This window comes from Symsagittifera roscoffensis, chromosome 8 (genome assembly GCF_963678635.1).
Source record: "Symsagittifera roscoffensis chromosome 8, txSymRosc1.1, whole genome shotgun sequence".
Taxonomy (NCBI): domain Eukaryota; kingdom Metazoa; phylum Xenacoelomorpha; order Acoela; family Convolutidae; genus Symsagittifera; species Symsagittifera roscoffensis.
The window spans coordinates 4,470,358-4,486,794 of NC_087069.1; positions in this window are offsets into that span (position 1 = coordinate 4,470,358).

Consider the following 16,437-nt stretch of genomic DNA (forward strand, 5'->3'; position numbering starts at 1 on the left):
ATGGTCTCATCCCGCATTTATAAGCTTTCCACAATCAATCTCAAGTCAAGCAATAGGTACAATATCTTACATAAGAGATTATGTAAGAGTAATACCATTAACAATTGATGCAACACCATTAAACTATAATACATTTTTACCCGATACACAAAATAATAGTTTAAACTCTACAGTCATACACAACGAAAACCTCAATGGAACTAGGAATCTTACTCAACAAGATATCCAGACACCATCACACTTCATAAATGAAGAAATTGTACACACAACAACTACACAACAAAGTATTTCACCAATACGCCCAAATTTAACAACACCAAGAAATACAAATCCTTCACAAACACAGGTAACCTTACAATCAACCGTTAAACCTTCGGTTGCCCCTAAATATTCACATATGGATTACCAAACATACAGACCCATGACAATACCATCAAAAACACGCAAAACATTCACTAGAAACAACTTTGCAGACCATAATTATAATTATACACATACATCAAAAACAAATTATCAACCACAAAGGAATTTTAATCAATATACAAAACCTCGAAACTGGGATAACCCAACGGCCCAATATAATTCCAAAAATTTTCAACCAAATCCTCCACAGGATCGCAGTGAAAATTACCCATTTTTTCAACAAAATAAAAATAAAAAACAAACATCTTATCAAATGGATTATTTATCCTCAGATGATGATTTCTTACAACCAGATATATTTGCACAAAATACTCAAGAATATCGTAGACAAGGAATACAGAAAACATGTACAAACCATAGAAATTTTTCTCCACAAACAATAGATGCACAACATCAACAACCAATTCAACAACAAAATCCAATTAATACACAATCTTTTCAACCAATTCAACAACAAAATCCAATGACTGCACACTCGTATCAACCATCACAAATGCAAAATGAAATACCACTCCCATATTATCTCCAACAACATGAAATAACAAGAAACCAACTTTCAAATTTTTCTCAAATGCCAAATGCAGCAGAATCATTACAAATGACAATGAATCCATACCTTATGGGTGGATCATCAATAACATCAAACAAACCCTTAATGGTTTTCACAGGAACAGACCCTGAATACTCTGTAGAAGATTATTTAAATGCAGTAACAGCAAATTTGATTTTAAATATAGGACCTGAACCAATTAATACGCCACTACATCAAAACTGGATACATCGACGCACAGCGTTAATACAAACAACCTTAGATGGCGCAGCCCAAAAATGGTTTTCAGTACTACCTCTAGAAATAAAATCAAACTGGAAAAGATTTACACAAGAATTTTCAAAAATGTTTGACTCCGAAAGAAACAAACAACAACAAAGAGTTTTATGTAATGAAATTCGCAGATTACCAAACGAAACCATCAAGCAAATAGCAGTACGAATCGAAACACTAGTTCGAAAAGCATATTCATTAAATACACATGACTATAAAAACACAAAGATGACAGAAATCTTAACGATGACCTTAACACCACAATTAAGGAAAATAGCAATAAAAAAGAGAGCATCTCATCCTTCTTCAATTCGAGAACCCGATTTAGATTTTCGAAAACTAGTAGACAAATTAGAACAAGCAGAAATCACGATGAAACTAGAAGAAACGGAAAATCTGAAATTACAATACGTTAACAGAATTGAAACGACTCCCACTAATATTAATAATATACAGGAATCAGAAACAGACCTCGTTGAAAAAATCACTGAAATACTCAATATTTACGAAAAGAACCCAAACTTTAAAGGCAAACCATCTTTCAAAAAATGGTGTAATTATTGCCGACGATACGGACATAGTATTTCCGAATGTAGACAAAAACAGCAAGATAATCAAAATAAACCTCAAAAATACAAAGAACCAAATAAATCATTCTATCAATATATGAAAAAAGATCAAAATCTACCAAACAAAAATGTATACAGCAACAACAGTTCAGGAAAGCCACTTCCGAACAATACAAGTTATACAAGAAATCAATCCCCATATAACTCAAGTTATAGAGGAAGATCACCAGAACGAAGAAACACGAACAATTCATCACAAAATCACTACAATAGACCAAATAGTCGAAATAACTACTCCAGATCAAATTCAAACACACAACGATTTGTTTCTAGATCTAATTCCCAACCAAGAAATAACTACTATCCAAACAACCAATCACGAAATTCATCATACAATAGGAATAGAAACTACTCCTATAATCGAAATAGAAGTTATTCAAACAACCGAAACCAGAATTACCCGAACAATCAATCAAGGAATAACTCATATAATAGATCGAACTATAACAGACAAAACAATAATTACCAAAACAGATCGCGAAATAATTCACAAAATCGACACTCAAGTTATAATAATCGTTATAGAAATTATTCCCAATCACCACACCGGAATAATAATCACTATAATAACTCTAATAATCGTCATAGAAGCAGTACACCTAAACATCAAAGACAAATCAATCAAGTACAAGCTAAACCAGAAACAACATCAGACCCCCCAGGTATTGATGACACAGTTACTGATACGTTACAACTCAATCAAATAAATTGTACATCATCAGATTCAGAAAGTGATACAGAAAACACTCTTTCTATCAATATGATAAAAGTCGAAAATGACTATGAATCTGTCATATATGAACAACCTTTTCCATCACACATATATGAAAATCAATCAGAATTTCTTCAAAATTATTACACTACACCCATAAATTCCACACCAACAACGCAAGAAACAAATGCAAAAAATACTACAGAACAACCCAATCAAAATGTCAAAACAAAATGCTTGAATACAAACCACATCTACCAAAATATACAAAAAGAACAACCCAAAGAAAAAATCTGGACAATACCATTTCTCTTAGAAAGCCCAAGAAACAAAGAATTTCAACCACCAGACCTTGAAATAGATTTTTTAATTGATTCAGGAGCAGAATCAAACATAATAAACATTCCCACATGGAATGAAATAAAAACTTTACACCCAAAGCTAACACCTCTTGAAACCTCCAGCAAACTAGCAACAGCACAAGGATCAACACTGATAAACTACGGAAAAATCCAATTATTTCTCCTCCCTACCAGAACAATGGAGCAAAGTAAAATTCTAAATAAGCCATTTAAACAAATATTCCATATCACTGATATTAAATATAATATCATTGGAATACCATTTATTTCGAAGTATATACCAACAATTAACATCCTAAATAGTAAAATATTAATCAAAGATAAATATACAAAAACAAAAGAAACATCCTTAACATTTTTTCAAAGATTAAATAAACAACCACCATTCTTTTCAAAATTCTACCCGATATTTAACCAACAAAGAAAACACCTAAAACCACTATCAGGAAATATCTATAATTTTTCAATCAAACAAGTTCACCAATATGATAAAGAACAAAACAAACAAAAATTTCATATGTCAGAATTTGAATTCAAACCTATTCACAAATTTTTCAAAATCACAATCTCATCAATAAAATATTTGAAAAATTCGAATTCAGATATTATTTCCTTACATGTTTATAACAACACACCTTACCAAGTAACATTACCTTTAGGACTTTTAGGATATTGTGAAACCAACGCTACAATATCACCAATACACGAAAAAGCCTATCGCGTAAATAATATACTCCAATTACTAGATATTTGCCAATCTACAATTCTTAATGAAGAATTATCTATAAATAATATAATAAGTAACGAAAACAGAAATACGGATTATTTCACAAAAACTCCATATTTCAAACCTACATTCAACATAAGTAACTACACAGAGGACCAACAAAAATTTTTAACAATGTTTAATTTCCAACATTCACAAATAACACAAGACGAATTCGAAAAATTAGCCAAACAGCTAATTAAATATTCATCAGTCTATGCAACATCAAAATTCGATGTTGGAAAAATCAGTTCATCGCTACATCTCCCATTAAAACCAGACGCAGTTTTCAAAAAACAGAGAGCAAGTAAAGTACCAATTCACTTACATGATAAAGTAAACAGATTACTCGATATTTTAGAACAGTACAATATTATATCACCAGTTAATAAAGAAGAACAACCAAAAGGCAACACATTCATCAACCCCGTTATCATTCTAGCTAAAGGAGAATCATTAAAAATCGTTCTCGACGCTAGATACCTCAATTCACTCATAGATGAATCAAAATGCAATTGGCCCATCGAACCAATACAAGTTATTTTAACAAAAATAAATGGCAAATACTTCACAACCGCCGATATGAATAGTGCATACAATCAAATGCCACTAGATGAACAATCACGACGTTTAACACAATTTGTTATCGGAAACCAACAATATGAATTTAATCGCTTATTCTATGGAATATCCATAGGACCAGCAGCATTTTCAGCTTTTATGAGCAAAATTTTTAGACCACTAATACTCAAGAAAAACGCAATCACCTATCTAGACGATGTTTTTATGCAATCACAAACAAAAGACGAAATGTTCAAAGTTTTAGAAAAATATCACCAAATACTTCAGAACGAAAATCTGAAGGCCGCCCCCGATAAATCACACTTCTTTTTGACAAGAGTTAAATTCTTAGGACATAATATAGAAAGAAAAACAGTCACTCCATTGAAATCACGCATTGACGCTATTCAAAAACTTCAACCACCAACAAATAAAAAGAAAATCCAAGAATTTCTTGGAATGTTAAACTTTTTAAGTAAATATGTTTATAAAATGCAATTATATCTACGACCATTTTACAACATCCTTAGACAACAAAATAATTTTGAATGGAATACAGAACATCAAGCACGATTCGAAGAAATAAAGAAACTTTTAACTGAACAAATTTCAAACACAATTCCAGACCCTGATCAACCATTTTATGCAATGTGCGATGCTTCGAACTTTGGCATCGGTGCAGCACTATTACAATCACATAATGGTACAAATAAAATGAACCTCATATCAGCAAATTCTCGATTATTCACTCAAGCAGAGCTACGACTCTCAACTCTAATGAGAGAATGTACAGCCATAATATATACACTGACAGAATATGAATTTCTGATACTTGGATCAAAACATCCAACAGTTCTATTCACAGACCATAAACCAATCATCTTTCTCTTTACACAAAAATCTAACCCAAACCACCGAGTTTACAGATTTCAACTAATTCTAATGAAATTTCCAAACTTACATATAGTTTGGACTGCAGGAAAAAATCTTGCATTACCAGACACCTTAAGTCGAAATACACCACCTGAATTACTTACACGAAAAACAACAGTTGAAATACCCAAAAACATAAAATTCTACCTTGCAGAAAACGAAACATCACCCCGATTAGAATGCAAATATGCAGTTAAAACTGATATTGAACAATCACAAATAAATAATTTACAACATTTCCCACTTTATTTAGATTGTCAAAATAATCATTATGAAGTTGATTTACTTGGAACATCAACTTTCAAACCAATCCCATATTCTCAATGGATAAAAAATAACACCCAACAAAAACGAACAAAACAACACCTGTCTAAGAAAGACCATTTTCCACTAATTGAAAAAGAAGATTTAACTGATAAAATAAATTTATCAGGACCACAAACAAATGATTCAAAATACACAATAAATCAAGTTTTTGACCTTCACGACCCACTTGATACAATACCTTTATCTAAATTAGAAATTGAGAACATTTTTCTCCCTCCAACAGAAACGATTACAATTTCAACACTGAAACAATATCAAAATCTTGACCCGATAATTAGAAAACTAAAATCATGGCACAAATATAAAACTAAACCTGTCAAGGCAGATTCAACCATTCTAGGAAACAAAACACTCCTCCGATACTTTCGCAAATTTAACAACACAACAATTAACGAAAATACAGACCTTTTAGAGTATAACCTGAATGAATCTACAGTTCCATGTCTCCCTTTAAGTATGATTCTCATCGCTTTTAATATTTCACATACACAAAATATTAAAGGACACTCTGGATCAGAAAAAACATATTCAAATTTTATACAAAATTTTTACTTCCCAAATGCACCAATCTGGATAAAAGTACTATGCAATGATTGTATAATATGTCAGCTAAATAAACCTTACCCAAATCAAAAACAAATAGCACAAAAACAAGATTTTAAAGGACAAAGTTTGTACTTTAATCATCGTATCTCATTTGATACTAAAGGACCAATTTCACCCTCATCAGAAGGAAACTCCTACATTATGGTAATTGTTGACGCATTTACACATTATGTAGCACTTAACCCAGTACCACATTGTAACGCTTATTACGCTTACACAACACTCTATGAACACTGGATAGCAAAATTCGGACTACCAGAAATTTTAGTTACAGACAATGGTACAGAATTCATAAATAATGAAATAATAACACTATGTCATTTATACAACATTAAACACAAACCACGTACATCTCATGCACCTTGGACAAACGGCTTAGTCGAAGGTATGAACCGTTCACTACAAGAATATCTTAGATGTATCATCAACGGAAATGATACAAAATATACCGAATGGTCAGCAGATGTAAAATTATTTCCCTTAGCATATAACTCACAAATTACGACAACACTAGGAATGTCACCATACGAAATGGTTTTTAACCAAAAGCCACGCAAACCAATAATGTTTACAGCAAATTCCCATAAAAACGCACAAGGTTATTGTAAACCAAATAAAGATTCAATTTGTTATAACCTACCTTTACATACACACGATGAAGATCATTTTCATCACCCACAAATTCTTAAATTAGCCTCCGGTACACACACCGAATGGATTTTAAATAGAGATAAGAAACACAATGAAATTTACCAAAAAATAACGAAAAAGTTATTACAAAGACAAAACATAAATGAACAAATCAATTCACGTTTTACACCAGCTTCCGATTTAAAAATTGGAACATTTGTTTTAATACCTAATTTTAATACTCAAAAAGGAATTTCTAAAAAATTACAACCCCTTCGAAAAGGACCATACCAAATAATTGCAAAACCCACTGATGTCACATATAAAATTACCGACTCAAACAAAAAAGAAATCGTTCAACATCGAAACAACCTATTACCTTATTACCCAAAAGAATACGCACTCCGCGAATTAACCCAATTATATTCTTTCACAGGATTAAAAATCATTCAAAATGAACCACATCTGAAAAACACAGAACAAAATGATAACCCCACCGAAAATCAAAACACAAAACCAACCGCCACCAAAAACAATACACAAAACCATAAAGAATCTCCAAAACAAAGAAAAAATAGAAAAATGACAGAACAAATAATACCCCAAGAAGAAATAGACAAATCTGAACATAGAAAAACAACAAGACTCCGAAATCAACCACGTAAAAACTACAAAATGTTCATCCCCCAATCTAAAATATTAAAGAAAGTAGAATTTAAAAAGTAATTTTAAGATTTTATACTTCACAATCTTGAAACCTCCGTAACATTTTTCATTTCAATTTTTCAAAATAACATGCTCACAAGTCCGCAATAATTCTAGTTCAAAATAGACCAATAGGATTCATCCAATCCGCCACTTTCTCTAACTCAAACTAAATACAATTAGACGAATAATCTAGAACTCCAGGCACATCTCTAACTATAACTTTACAACCTCCAGGTCAAAAATAAGCAAACCACTCCAACTTGACAACTAAAATAAATATCACCATAATACCGTACCCCTCCCTTATCTAATAACCCAAAGATCAACAATATTTCCCCAACTCAGACCACGAATACCCCCAAAACAAATTTGATAACTTAGCCTAAAGTAACAAAATGAAGATTTTAATTAGCCTAAAGTATAAAAATCTCACCATACCCCGGATCATTTGACAAACAAAAATAAAGAAAAAGACGACCTCCCAGTCACCATGAAAATTGCCCCCAACAATTTTTTACAAAACTCAACCCACTTGTCAAAAAACTAATAAATGATTCGACCACACTAGAAAATCGCCTCAAACAGCAAAAAATATTCGACCAAGAGATCATTTCTTAAATGCTCTTCTCTCAAACAGTTGCTCAAATACTTATAAATTTTAAACATTTTTTTTCAATACTTGAAGCCTTTATAATATTTCTTTTTGATATACTTGAATATTTTCTAATAATCCTAATCATTTTTTGTAACATTTTTTTAATTTTCTACACTATACTCGAACTATTCCTCCAACTTTCCAAAACCCTTGAATATATCCACAGGTACGATTTTAACAACTTGTCTAAATGATACAAACAATTTTCAGTAGAACTGATATTTTTTTATTGTTTGTAATTTTCATAGCATTCTTATCATCCCTCATTTTGACAATATGTAAATGTATAAAGAAAGCAATCCTCACATTTGCCCTAGCAACAATCCTTCTAATTCTTTTTTTGGAAGAATATTATAATAAACACAAAATTTCTCACTAAAGTAATAATTCAAAAAACTATCAAAAATTGCTACCCAACAGTCACAGAATCAGTCTTCACCGACATCATCCCAAGATAACCAAACACCACCTTCAACTACTCAAAATCCTCAAACATCTACACGAATTTCTTTTCAAGACAATCCATACACTTTTGAAGAACGACATGCTCGTTTATCAGAACCACTAGAACCAGTTCAACGACAAGCACCTTTAAGCGAACCAACATATAACCTATATCCAACACTACCACAAGAACTAAGTAGAATAAAAAATTCTAGTCAAAACCAAAATACAGTCGAAATAAATAGACAAATTATACATCCTCGACGAAACAGAAATTTTCAAACTCCCCGAGTTCATTTTGATATACCTCAATCCCCATCACAAAACACTCCAGAAAACCCCATTGGTATATTACCAGAAACCCCTACGCTTCTTTCACAACGTAGCACCTCAAGCCTACCATCAGATTACTTAGGTTCAACACCAACATCTGAGCAAATACGTGAAAATCCCTTTAACCCCCCAAACCAGGCATCACGATTTCCATATTGGACTACACATTCATTTACACAAGGTGAACCAAATTTAGTCAATGACCCCATAGATATTTCTACGGATACAACAACATCCTCATCACTACCAGAAACATTATCACTACCATCAACACCATCAATAAGCCAGTTTTCACCACCACCCTTTAACTTAAATTTTCCAAATAATCTCGACGCCAGATATCGAGAACAATCATCAATAAATATTCCTTTAAGATTAGATTGGAATACATTCACAGCACCTCCACCATTATTTGGACAACATCAAGAAAGTAACCGCCTTCATAACTGGGCACTTAATAGATTACAATATCGCCAAGATATTCACAACGATATCCGTGATCACAATATTCAAATACTCCAACAAAACAGTTTACAATTAAAGTTTGAAATCACAGTTAAGTTAAATAACATTACCCAACATCCCTACCCATTAAATCCACCTAACATAACAGCTCAATCACTACCACCACCGTTTATAACTACTGAAGTAATATATAAATACGACAGATATACCAAAAACACAATTGGTTACATTACATTTTATAATCCATACTCAGGATTATCATACACATGTATATTCTAAAATTATTAATTTTTCTCCAACTCCTTTTTCTAGTAATCTCAAATCAAAACATAAACCCTTCCCCTCGTACAGGACCACAAGATTTATTAGTAACACATTACGATTGTGAAGAAAATGAACAAAAAACACTACATAAATATGCAATAAATCAAGTATCACAATGTGAAACTGAACCACAAGCTATAGAAACCACAGATGTAATAGCAACACTCTATTCAAAAGCCCGAGCAACAACAGTTACAGGTTATAAATTCACAGCGACATTTTCCGAAAAGAAAGTACATTGTTCACAAGTCTCCAACGGCAACAAAAACCGACTTGACCATGAATCATTCTATCAAAGTAATATAGAACGTCTTTTACATCTCAATCCCGACGATTGTAAAAATGAATTACTTAGACTAAACATCACACAAAATAAAAACTCCCAAAGAAAATTAGTTAATTTTCAAGTTTTTTCAGACTCTGTACATCAATCACAACTTGAAAGACACCAAGGACATATAAAACTAGACGAAAAATACCCGTATAACGGCGCACACGGAAGATTAACCTATGACCTACATGATAAACATTGGATACCACACATTGGTATAAATAACCCATCAAACTGCAAAGCAGACACAAAAAATAAAGGATACCAAGAAATAATGTTTTTCGATTGGAAAATACAACTCGAAAAAATACAACTAACACGAGATTTATCTGATAATACAATGATCTATCAAGGAATCCGACTACCTTGTAAAAATGATCAAGGATATTGCGACCCTACAACAAGAACACAAGCAACAATTGTTTGGTTCCCCGAAGATACATGTACAACATTTCAAGTAGCAAAAATACACGCTCGTATGATAAAGTTTCACGAAAAATATTTCATACAATCAATTCCTTATGAACAAGTCCATCCATCACGAAAACTAAGTTCTAATTTTAGAAACATTGACAATATAGAAAATAAATTGACACGTTTTCAAATATATCAAGAAACAGAACTTGCATGTAAATACAGGAATCCACTTCACAGAACACAATACTCTGAAATATTAGTTGAATACGAAAAAGGATTCGACATGACCACTGGAAAAGTAAAAATCGACCCATATGCCACAGGTCATCCTCTAAACGAAGGAACATCCTATATACCAGTTAATTTTGAAAAAAGCAACGGACAACCTGGTGGACATCTAAAACCTTATGACACCAGAAGCACACGCTTACAAGAATTATCACTAATGAATACTACATATTTCGGTAATATCCACTATGATATTCATTTAGATATGAAACTAGATTATACAATTAGCCGAATTTTTCAAGAAATGTCACTCTCCGAATTAGAAACACTACACCAACTATGCGAATTAGAACGGACACAAATATTACAATCACTTGCACTAGCAGTATTAAAAATACCCTATGCAGGATACTTATTATCTGGAAATAGATCAAATTTTTTAGACTACGAAGGAAACATCTTATGGTTTTATACTTGTACCAAAAAAGTATCACCACTATACGTTTTTGAAGATAAACGATGTTATAAAAGAATCCCTATCTTTTATAAGAATAAAGTACATTTCGTGGATACACTTTCACGAAGAACCTATTTCTGGGATACCGCAGTCCCATGTGGATCAGAAAACAGCCACAATGTAGTACAACTAAACCCTGATGAAAATAAATATTATCTTCTCACTCCATATCCCACATTAATGCAATCACTCAAACAAAATCAGATATTCAACATCACATTAGAACACAACAATTCCAAGAATTATTAACACAAATGGACACTATACAAAGACAATCAATTGACCAAAATCTACGCAAACTTGCAGAAACCGCAGGTTTTGCCGATATCTACACACAAGACTATAGCGGATATTTTAAAGACATTAAAGATTATATATATCTAAACGGCGAAAAATACCGTCCCCAAGATATATCACCAATCAACATTTTTAGCTTTGTTACACTCAAGAATGAAATCCTTGATTTTCTAGGATGGCCCTACTACATCTTAGAAAAATTGACTATTTTATACGCAATGTTTAACTTTATTGGATTTCTTTTCTCACTCTTAAAAGGAATCTACAATACATGTGCTATACACACACAAGTAAACAGACAAGCAAGCGTAGCACGCATACTCTTTGCAGGATTTTTTGGAATTTTTTCCACATCTATCAACAAAATTCTTTTAGACGCACAAATAAAAGAATATAACACAAAAATAGCAACACGACAAAATACATACGACGAAGAACATAACAATGTCGACACACAGCCAACGGCACCACAATTACCACCCCTACCAAATAACCATCCACTATCCCTAGTCCCACGAAATTTTCGACAGTTAGCAATCACACATAATCCAAATTTTCGACTCAATACATCGCAAAGTCCCGTCCAACATATAATAACACATCAATCACAAGATGATAACACTTATGAACAAATTATTGAACAGCCCCATACCACCGCTTTTCAATCTCAAAATAATAATTTTTTTAGCCCACGATGAGCCGCCAACTTGGATCACTACACCGATCAAATTCCCATCCAACCAATCTTACCTCTCCAATCCCAATCATACCACTTTTTGCTTTTCCGCCACCCGATTTCCCATCTAGCAATGTAACATCAGGCATGAATTCCGACACTAACTCACATATTTCAGTTTTATACTCCATCTCACAGCTAAATCACCCGAATATTGAAACCCCCGATGAATTTGCCGACTCAGAACCATCCCCATCCAATAATTTTCATAACTCTCTTAATTTTTCTCAACCCCCTTTTCAACCCATATTATCCAATAACCCTGACCCAATCACCCCCACACCCTCTTATGCTTCCCAAGTTACCCCAACCTATTCCTCATACCATTCTGACCAACCATCTCATTCTCCAGACACCCCCCGAATCTCCCCAGAGCTAGATAATTTTATTACCCTCCAACAACAACCCCACCACCTTAACACCCCGACCATAAACCAAATCTCCTCCACTACAAATTCATCCAATCCCCCTACACCCTCTTCAAATTATACTGAATCATTAACACCATCATCCACATCCACTATATCTTCACTAAACACTAATAGAGCTTACCGCACTTTTAAAAGAAAATTCCCCAACCATCCTTTCCCAGCAAAACCAGGAACAGCCCGTGAATACATCAACCACCCCCAGCATACTAACACTAAAGAATTTTTAGCTATCACTTTACCCTCGTTTCCACAATACACCTTAAATACCCCTCACGACGCTAACGAAACACGCAACTTTGTAGATGAATACGTTTTAATGCCCACTCTCTCTTGGACCTCATACTATCATTTCACTAACCCTCTTTGCTTACCTTTATCCAACACTTCCATCGATATAGAACGAAACAAAGACATGCTATATCAACTAACTACACCACTAACCGCTAGACAGTTTACTTACGTTGGATATAAAAAATCACTAAAAATACACACTGCACCTAGAGCTAATGAATATACACTAGAATACTACGATCACAACATCATCAGAGCTAACCAAGATCAATTCTTAGACGACGATCGCTTCGCTAATCCACAAATCACCGAGAAATTTTTCATCAAGACACCATATATATTTACACTAAACATCTTTGACCGAAAGTTTGATCACATTATTTCAGAAGCACTAACAAACACACAAGCATACGAAAGTTTTAAAGAACGCTTCCAAATCTTTTCACTAACCTTTCATTTCCTTGCACCACACGAAAGAGATTTGCACTGCTCACATGATATTATGTTGCGCACTAAACAAACACATACATACAGTTACTATCGTTTCATCCAAAATCACTTTGACCTCCACACACCCTCTAGACAACCACACCATCGTTTTCAATTCATCAATTCAAAATACACTTCACCGTATTTCCTAAATTTCACATATTGTATTAAAGACACTAACCTCCATGGTATTCTTCGTAATTATGACCCCATAACCCAAATGTACATTTTCTGCCCCATCACCAAGACCTTCAACGCCGAAGAATCCCGACCCTTCCTTATCCCGCACGAGTTTGTACAGCCTATAGAAATCCCAATTTTAGAATTCATCCACAACACTAAATTTAACCACAAATTATATAACTTAATCCAAAACACACCTTATGAATTTGCAGTAGGCACTGAAGAACTAACCACTATTAAGGCACTTCAATTGCTTTGGCCACTGCTTCAGACTAAAAATATCATCCGCATTCTAGCTAAACTACTAACAACTTCAGAACTAATTCACGACATCTTCCCCCACGGTTTTTTCCCCGACGACTAACAGGTAAGTATGAATTAAGTGAATATTACTAACTAATTAAAATATTAAAAAACTCACCATACTTTATCCATGTTTTCTTTAGATTTTTAGCCTTCATCCGACAATCACCTACAAAAACCACAAAAGACAAATAAAAATCGCAAATTTCATCAAACAGATTTCAAAAATTCTATTAATCTCTTACACTTATAAATTAATAAATTTAATACCAATGCAGTAAATTCATCTATAATATTTTCCCCCAAAGCAGTAAATCTAATTATGATGAAAATTTGTATCTTAAAATTCCTCCATAACTAGCAGTTAATTTCCAAATTCTATGCAGTAAATTAATAAAATGCAATTGCAGTACTAACCTTTTAATATTTTCATTCATTCGCACAGAAATTCTATCCACACTCGCACAGCTCGCCCACGAAGAATTGTTTAAAATAATGAACTTCAGTTTCAAGTTTTCACACTCAACAACTCTAACATATAATAACATGTTTCAAACTTTCCTTTAACCCGGTTGGAAAGGAATCATATACTAAACAAAACTAACCAACGCAGCTTACTAAATACCACAAATCATAGAATAACAGCATGACTAAGAAAAGGAAACCAACGGTACCCAAACCGGATTAACCCAGTTTAAAACTGGATAATTTATTCTTTTGAGGACTATTATAAAGTCTAAGAAAGAAATAATAAAACACAAAAAAGTCGAAAGACAAACCCATACCACAAACAATTTGATTTTTGAAAAAAGGACACAACCAACAAAACATAAGAAAGACCACAACAAACCCAACATAAAACGTTGTCACATAACAGGACCCCTCACAAAAACCGCATGAAATCATACTCCCACTCCTGGCCTAACCCACCAGGAAGGACGTCCTGAGCATGCTCTATAGCCGGCCTAACCCACCGTGCTACATCCACGCTTTGTGACCACACCTCTATTTTTAATAAGAGCTACTCAAGTGTGAGTAACTCTTCAAAATAACCGAACTAAAACAAAAAGCTTTTGTGAAAACAACTAACTAAAATCATAATTAAAAAATATTAAACTAATAAATGTTTTATAAAATGTAAATTACATTATGCAATACATAGATCAGAATACAACACCAAGGACGAACATCTAAAGACAAAACGACCCCACTACACTCGAGAGAGAATGACCAACCACAATCGATATGCCACCCACAATCACAACTCAAAGGATTTAGAGTACGACTTGACTTCGCAGAAAAGGACTTCATTGAACTAGACCAATGACCACCTCGATGTTCAAGTATACGTACAGATCCGAGTAACCAGGCATCCCCTCCACGCACAATCTCCACGCCATTCCCAAGTTAGATCAGACACAAAAGAAGTTCTCCACGAAGAACAGAAAAACCTGACATAGCCAACCATTCTGAAATCAGATTTGAGTTTGTTGCAAAGACTTAGTCGTTGTCACTAGAAGACACAACGTCTTATGTCTCTAACTCCAGCTTCCTGGAACTTCTTTAATAAAAAGGAAACAGAAGAAATAAGATGTTCGCCAAACACCAACGTCCATCATCCATCCTTCGAATTGCAGAAGAACTATTCTAAAAAACTCTGTAAAACCCGGATGGGTGGAACCTGATCTAAACTACATTTTATGATTGGATAATTTAGATATTTTACCAATGTAAAGTATTTAATATTAACCAATCATGATCCATCTAACTAACAACCCACTTATTTGTAAGTGCTGAAGTTACTTGTAATTTCAGCACCAGAGAGATTTGAATTTAACTTAGAAATTAGTTGGACTCTCCCGAGCACTTCAGCAGCCGCAATAAACCAGTATACCCTAGATCTATTGAGCCTAGCAGAGACTAGTTAAACAACCTGAGACTAGATAGTATAAGAGTAAGATTAGGATCGGTATTAGACTAAGAAGTTGCACGAATCTATCCGGCCGAAAATAAGATAGCGTGACGAGCAGACGGTGTACCCTATCCGAAATTACTCTATGAGTTATACACCCAAGACCTAACTCATAAGGTTTTTGACAAGAAAAATTAGAAGCAATCTAGATGCCTGATTGAGGAAAATTTTGGCTATTATTGATTGAAAAGGATGAAATTTGAAACAAAAGAAAGTGGGATCAAAGTGATCATTTATATTCAACTCTATTCTATTGAAAAACAGACACAATAACATATGATGCTAATTGGTTAAAGTTTTCTACAATTGAAAATATTTTCTCATCATTAGTGGAGATTATAATCGTTTATTATTGTGTTATGCAGTGGTAGGTAAACAATTATTTGGGCCCTTCCAATCAATTATGGACTGATGCATTTAATTAATTGGAATTGGCCAGTCTATTAATTAATTAATTGCAATTAATTGAATTTTTACTGAAACGTTAAAAGTAAACTGACAAAACTCAATTTTGAGTTTGATAAGATCAAAAAACTAAGAA